At 35.1% G+C, this 8023-nt stretch overlaps 1 pseudogene; it reads left to right on the top strand.

The window, feature by feature from the left end:
- The first annotated feature begins 6868 nt into the window (after window positions 1-6868).
- Window positions 6869-7818, top strand: LOC119246694 (L-lactate dehydrogenase A chain-like; annotated as a pseudogene).
- The last annotated feature ends 205 nt before the right edge of the window (window positions 7819-8023 follow it).

The raw sequence follows: 8023 nt of genomic DNA, 5'->3' as shown, positions 1-8023 counted from the left end.
TAAGTGAGGAGTTGAATTTTCACCCCCATCTACTACCAGTGAGGCTAAATGAAGGGATCAAGATGGGGCTAGATGGTACTTAACTTTCACAAAACACTTGATGTCAGTGGAGCCCAGTGGTCAGATTAGCCTCCACTCCCACTTGGAGACAATGAGATGGTATGAGTCAGCATCCAACTTTACCATGAGTAATGGCAGATCTGAGTAGGGAGCTGAACCTCTATCCATCCAGTCCATCTACAATGCAACACTGTGAGTCAGTGTTCTATGTTTGCAAAGATGTTGTCAGGCAATCCAACAAGAAGGTAACCACACCTCATGGTGTATGAGGTTATATGAAAAACAGGAGAAATTGCAAATTGAAAGAGAAAGGACAATTAATAGATGCCAAAACTGAGATAAATACAATCTAAAATTAGATTTTAAAAACGTCTTCATTAAAATGTTTCATAAGCAATTATCAATTATCTGGAAGCAAACAAAAAATTAGAACATCTCAGCAAAGAACTATAGAATAGGTAAAATAGATCCAAATAGATATTTTAGAATTGAAAAATGAAATAACCAAAATTAAAAATAAATCTTGGGATTGGTTCAATACAAGACTGGAGATGACAAAATATAGAAATAGCAAAGTTGAGGTCAGAATAATAGAATTAACCCCCACGTGAACAGCAGAGATAAAATAGATTGAGAGAAGAAATGAACAGCCTCAAGAACTTGCGAGCAAACAACAAAAGAGCTAACATTTATACTTGCTTTAAAGGAAGAGAAATTCTTAGGTATAGATCTGTCAAAACATCTGTATACCAAAAATTGAAAAATTGAAGTGACCCTAAATAAATGGAAGGAGAACTGTGTTTGAGGACTTGAAGACTCAACATAAAAAAAGATGTCAATTCTCCCCAAAATGATCTGTGGGTTTAGTGCCGTTTCTATGAAAACTTGAGCAAGATTTTTCATAAAAATACATAGGCTCCTTCTTAAGTTTATATGGAAATTCACAATAGACCACTTTGGAAAGATGAGTATATAGTAGAAAAAACACTCTACCTGATGTTGAGGTTTACTGCATAGCTAAAGTAATCAATAAAATATGGTTTTTATACACAAATAGACACAAAGATTAATGAAACAGAAGAGGGAACCCAGAAATTAATTCATGCATGTATTTCCAATTGATTGTGATAGATGTTCAAGAGCAATTCAATGGAGAAAACAGAGCCTTTTTAATAAATGTTGCTGGAAAAATTGGACATCCAGTATAAAAAGACCTAGGCCTAAACCTCTTACGTTATACAAAAATTAACTCAAAATATAAAAATTACTAAAATATAAAATGTAAAGATATAAAACTTTTACAAAATGAACATGGACAAGCTATTTGGGATCTAGTGCTACCTGAATGATTGATATACTTGATGCCAAAAACAGTATCCTTAAAAGAAAAAATTAGTAAATTTGATCTCATTAAAATGAAAAGCAAAAATGAGTTCTATGAAAGACTGTTAAGAGTATGAATAGACAAGCTATAGAAAGGAAGAAAATATTTGCAAATCATATATCTAACAAAAACATTGTATCTTCAAAATGGAAAGAACTCTGAACACTCCAGCAGTAAAGTAGCTAACAAAACCAATTAGAAAGTGGGGGGGGGGGTGAAAAAACATTTTGCAGGGAAATATAAATTATGACTGTAATAAGATATCACTACTGGGCCTCCCTGGTGGCACAAGGGGTTAACATGCAACCTATGAAGCTATCTACAGCCACTACAGCTTGTGTTCAATCCCCGGCCAGGGTGCTAACAATATGGAGCAGCAGACCTCTCCTGAATTCCCTGTTGCTCCCCTCAGCAGTGTATTTCAGTCAGTCTGCCTGCTCTGTTCCCCACTCTGTCTCTGGTGAATACTCTCACTCACCACCCCCCACATCTCTGGCCTGTATCCCAGTTCTTGTATGCATAAATAAATAATCTTTAAAAAAAGATATCACTACCTACCTACTAGAATAGCTAAAATTAAAAAACAAATTTGACCATGCTAAATGCTGGCCAGGATGCAGAGAATCTGGTTCTCTCTGATAATGATAGTTGAAATGTAAAATGTACCATTTTTGGAAAACATTTGGCAATTTTTTACAGTAATAAACAAGGAAATACTAAATACTATGGCAACTCAAAAATCATACTTTTGGGCATATACACTAGAGAAATAAACTATGTTCATACAGAGACATGTATAGAAGTGATCATATAAGTTTTATTTATAATTTATAAAATCTGGATGTCTTCTAAATTGTGAATTACTAAATAAAAATATATATTATCTATACCATGGATGATTACTCAGCAATAAATAAAGAACAAACTATGAAGACAAGACACAATTGAAGAATCTTAAAGGAATTATGCTGAGTTAAAAAAAACAGTCACTCTAGAAAGGGAACATACTATATTATTATATTTGTATAGCATTCTTGAAATGTCAAAATTACAGTTTAATCAGATATTAAAGAAAATACATATATAGTGGGAGACTTCAACACCCCACTCTCACCAATGGACAGATCAACAAGACAAAAAATAAACAAAGACACTAGAGACCTAAATAGAAACATAGAACTCATGGACTTAACAGACACTGCACCCAAAAAAATCTGAGTATACATTTTTCTCAAGTGTGCATGGATCATTCTCCAAAATCAATCACATACTGGACCACAAGACAAACATCAACAGATACATGAAAATCAAAATCATTCCAACTATCTTCAATGATCATAAAGGCATCAATCTAGAAATAAATCACGAAAAGAAAACAAGGAACATTCCCACTTCGTGGAGATAGAAATCCACACTACTGGAAGACCATTGGACTAATGAGGAGATCAAAGAAGAAATTAAAAAATACTTTGACTTGAATGACAAGGAGGACACCATTTTCCAGAAGGTATGGGATGCAGCAAAAAAAGCAGTAGTAAGAGGAAAATATAGAGCAATACAGGCTCACATCAACAAACAAGAAAGAACTCAAAGAAACAACCCAATCTTACATTTCAAAGAACTAGAAAAAGAACAACAAAAAAAACCCTAAAGCCAGTAGGAGAAAGGAAATAATAAAAATCAAAGCAGAAATAAATGAATTAGAAATAAAAAAAAATCCAAAAGATCAATGAAACGAAAAGTTGGTTCTTTGCAAAAATAAACAAAATAGACAAACCTCTAGCAAGGCCCACAAAGAAAAAATGGGAGAAAACACATATAAATAGGATTACAAATGAAAGAGGAGAAATCACAACAGGCTCAATAGAAATCAAAATAATAATAAGAGATTACTATGAACACTTATACACAAGCAAATTTAACAACATATAAAAGATGGACAAATTCTAGAACAATATAATCATCCAAAGCTGGACAAAGAAGAAATAGAACAACTAAACAGACCAATTACAAGCAGCAGAATTGAAGCAGTAATCAAAGCACTCCCCACAAATAAAATCCCAGTCCCAGATGGCTTCACAAATGAATTCTACCAAACTTTCAGCAGTGAATTAGTGCCTATCCTACACAAACTCGTTCAAAAAATTGAAAAAGAAGGAATACTACCAAATATATTCTATGAAGCCAACATTACACTAACACCAAAACTCAACAAAGACAACACAAAAAAAAGGAAAATTACAAGCCAATCTCCCTAATGAACACTGATGCAAAAATTCTCAACAGACTCCAACAATGCATCCATAATATAATTCACCACGACCAAGTAGGATTTATTCCTGGGACACAAGAATGGTTCAACATCCGAAAATCAATCAATGTAATCCAGCACATCAACAAAAAGAAATATAAAGACCATATGATAATACCCATAGATGCTGAAAAGCATTTGACAAAGTACAACATCCATTTATGATAAAGGCCCTTGAAATTCTCGGGATACGAGGAACAAATCTCAACATCATAAAGGCCATCTATGACAAGCCCACAGCCAATATCATTCTCAATGGTGAAAAGCTGAAAGCATTCCCATTAAGATCTGGAACAAGGATGTCCTCCACTCTCACCTCTGCTTTTCAACATAATACTGGAAGTCCTAGCCAGAGCAATACGACAAGAGAAAGATATATACAAGGAAATCCAAACGGCAAGGAAGAAGTCAAACTATCACTATTGTGAATGATATGATAATATAAATAGAGAACCCCAAAAACTCCACAGAAAAACTAATTCAACTAATCAATCAGTTTTGTAAAGTGGCAGGAAACAAAATCAACACATAAAAATCAGTAGCCTTCGTATACACAAACAATAAATCTGAAGAAGAAGAAATCAAGAAAACCATTCCTTTAATTATTGAAACAAAAAAAATATCAAATACCTGGGAATAAACCTAACAAAAGAAGTAAAGGACCTATACAAAGAAAACTATAAAAACACTGTTAAAAGAATATAGAAGTAGACACAAAGAAATGGAAAAACATCCCCTGCTCATGGATCGGAGAATTAACATTATCAAAATGGCCATCCTACCAAAAGCAATCTACAGATTCAATGCTATCCCAATTAAAATTTCAATGTCATTCTTCAAAGAAATAGAAAAAATATTGATGAAATTGATATGGAGCCACCAAAAGTCTTGAATAGCCAAAACCCTCCTGAAAAAAAAGAAGGGAATGGAGGCATCACTCTCCCAGATTTCAAACTATACTACAAAGCCATAATAACCAAAACTGCATGGTATTGGAACCAGAACAGACACATGGACCAATGGAACTGAACAGAAAACCCAGAAATAAACCCAAAGATCTATGGTCAACTAATTTTTGTCAAAGGAGCAAAGACTATACACTGGAGCAAGGAAAGTTTGTTCAGTAAATGGTGCTGGTAAAACTGGGTCGCTACATGCAAAAGAATGAAGCTTGACCACTACCTTACACCATACACAAAAACCAACTCAAAATGGATTAAAGAACTAGACATAACACCTGAAACCATAAAATATATAGAAGGAAATATAGGCGAAACACTACATGACATGCACCTCAAAGACATCTTTACGGACACATCACCCAAAGCAGTGATAGTGAAGGCAAAGATAAACAGCTGGGACTACATCAAATTAAAGAGTTTCTGCACAGCAAAAGAGACAATAACCAATGGACAATAACCAATAACCAAAACAAATAGAATCCCCATTGACTGGGAGAAAATTTTTGCTCCTAACACTAATGAAAAAGGACTGATCACAAATAATTACAAAGAGCTGATGAGACTCAACAAAAACAAAGAAAATAATCCAGTCAAAAAATGGGCAGCAGGGTGCCTCCCCTGGTGGTGCAGTGGTTGAGCGCTGGGCTGTGAGGCTGCCCACAGCCTCTGCAGCACCAGTTCGATCCCCGGCCACTGGCGAGGGTCCCACAAAAAAAAAAGAAAAAAAAAGAAAAAAAATGGGCAGAAGAACTAAAAAGGAATTTCTCCAAAGAAGAAATACAAATGGCATATGAAAAAATTGTTCAGCGTCACTTGCAATCAGGGAAATGCAAATCAAAACTACAATTAGATACCTTCTCACACCCGCGAGAATGGCACATATTACAAAAAAAAAAAAAAAAAACCTAGGAACAACAAATGTTGGTGAGGATGTGGAGAGAAAGGAACTCTCTCCTGCACTGCTGGTGGGAGTGAAAACTGGTCCAACCACTATGGAAAGCTGTGTGGAGATTCCTCAACCTTCTAAGGATAGAGCTTCCACATGATCCAGCAATTCCACTCCTAGGTATTTACCCAAAGGACACAGAAACATTAATTCCAAAGAGCACCTGCACCCCTATGTTTATAGCAGCACGATTTACAATAGCTAAGCTTTGGAAACAATCCAAATGCCCAAAAATAGATGACTGGATCAAGAAGATGTGGCCCATATACACAATGGAATGTTACTCAGCATTCAAAAAAGATAAACACATGCAATTTGCAGCAACATGAATGGAGCTGGAAGGGATCGAAATAAGCCAGAAAGACAAAGAAAAATACCAGATGGTCTCACTCATAACAGAAATCTAGAAACCTAAATAAGGGACCAGGAAAAATAATAACTATAAGAAAGAAAAAAATCAAAATCAACAAACAACTATGAACCAGAGATACACTTTAGGGGGCTGGCAGGGAAAGGTGGTATTTGGGTCAAAGTCAGGGGGTTGCAATTGTATGGGAATATAAAAATAAAATAAAATTTAAAAAAAAGAAAAATAAATAAATAAATATATAAATAAAACCACCCCAAAAATGTACTGGAAAAAAAACTTACAGTTTAATGACTTACAAGGGTTAAGGAACTTGACTGGAAAGGAAGTTGCTATTGTTAGAAATAGGTAGCAAAGGAGTTCTTGCTACCCCTTAAATTCTCTTTTATCTTGACTATCGTGGTTGTCACACCAATCTACACAAATGTTAAAATTGCATTGTACTAAATATACATGCACACAAATGACTCCATACATAACTGGTGAAATCCAAATAAATTTAGTAGATTTTATCAATGTTAATTTTTTTGTTTTGATTTTATATTTGGTAATGCCAGATGTTTAACGCTGGGGAAAATTGGGCAAAAATACACAGGACCTCTGTGCATTATTATTTACAATTGCATTGTATATGAATCAATAATTATCTCAAAAGATTAGCTTTTATTTTTCACCAGCAGAGTGGATTTATTCAGAAAGAACAACAACAACAAAATTTGAGAAGTGTGGTCTCAGAATAAAGCACATGTAAAAGATAATTTTTTAAGAACGAAAATGTGGTGACAGAGCAGTTCCCTGCAAGTCTAGATCCAATGTAAGGTGCAGTCAACACACACTCTATGTGAACTCTGGTTTCATTTTTGCTTCTGAATCAAATATGGCATGCGTCAAGGATTCAGAATCTTCTTCAGAAAGAACATATGCCCCAGAAAAAAAAGTTATAATTGTTGGGCTTTTGGCATGGCTTGTGCCATCAGTATCTTAATGAAGGACTTGAAAAATGAACTTGTTCTTGTTGACATTGTGGAAGACAAATTGAAAGGATAGATGATGAATCTCCAACATGGCAGCCTTTTCCTTAGAACACCAAAAATTATCTCTGGCAAAAACTATAATATGACTGCAAACTCTACGCTGGTTATTATCACAAATGGGGCATGTCAGCATGAGGGAGAAAGTCATCTTAACTTGTTCCAGCATAACGTGAACATCTTTAAATTCATCATTCCTAATGTTGCAAAATACAAATTCCAATCCAATGGATATCTTATGGAAGCGGTTGCAAACCTGTATTGAGTCTAGCTCCCTTACCTAATTGGGAAAAGGCTGGAAGTTCACCCACTAAGCTGTCCTGGGTGGGTCTTTGGGAACCATGGAAAATATAGTGTGCCTGTTTGGATTGGAGTGAATATTGTTGGGATCTCCCTGAAAAACCTTCACTCTGATTTAGTCACTGATGCAGATAGGGAAGAGTGGAAAGAGGTTCACAAACAAGTGGTTGACAGTGCTTATGTGGTGATCAGACTGAAAGGCTATATACATCCTGGGCTATTAGATTATCTGTGGCAGATTTGGTAGATAATATAATGAAGAATCTTATACAGGTGCATTGTTTCCACTATGATTAAGTGTCTCTGGAATAAAAGATATCTTCTTCGGTGTGCTTCTCATTTTGGAACAGAATGGAATCTCAGATATTGTGGAGGTGAATCCGACACCTGAGGAAGAAGCTCCTTGAAGAAGAGTTCAGATGCATTTTGGGGTATCCAAAAAGAGCTGCAGTTTTAAAGTTTTCTAATATTGTACCACTTCACTCTCTAGGCTACAATAGGATTTTAGTTGGAGATATTGAGCATATTGTCCTTTTCATTTGATCTGTGCCTAAAGTAATAATATTAAGACAGCCTGATTAAAAAAACAATCAATTTCCTAAAGCAGAAATAGGAATGATTCATAAAACACTACAGCTATATTCTAATGCTGGATGGTGGCC

This window comes from Talpa occidentalis, unplaced genomic scaffold (genome assembly GCF_014898055.3).
Source record: "Talpa occidentalis isolate TD23 unplaced genomic scaffold, MPIMG_talOcc4v2.1 talOcc4.15, whole genome shotgun sequence".
NCBI lineage: Eukaryota > Metazoa > Chordata > Mammalia > Eulipotyphla > Talpidae > Talpa > Talpa occidentalis.
This window is presented reverse-complemented; position numbering and strand designations above follow the sequence as displayed.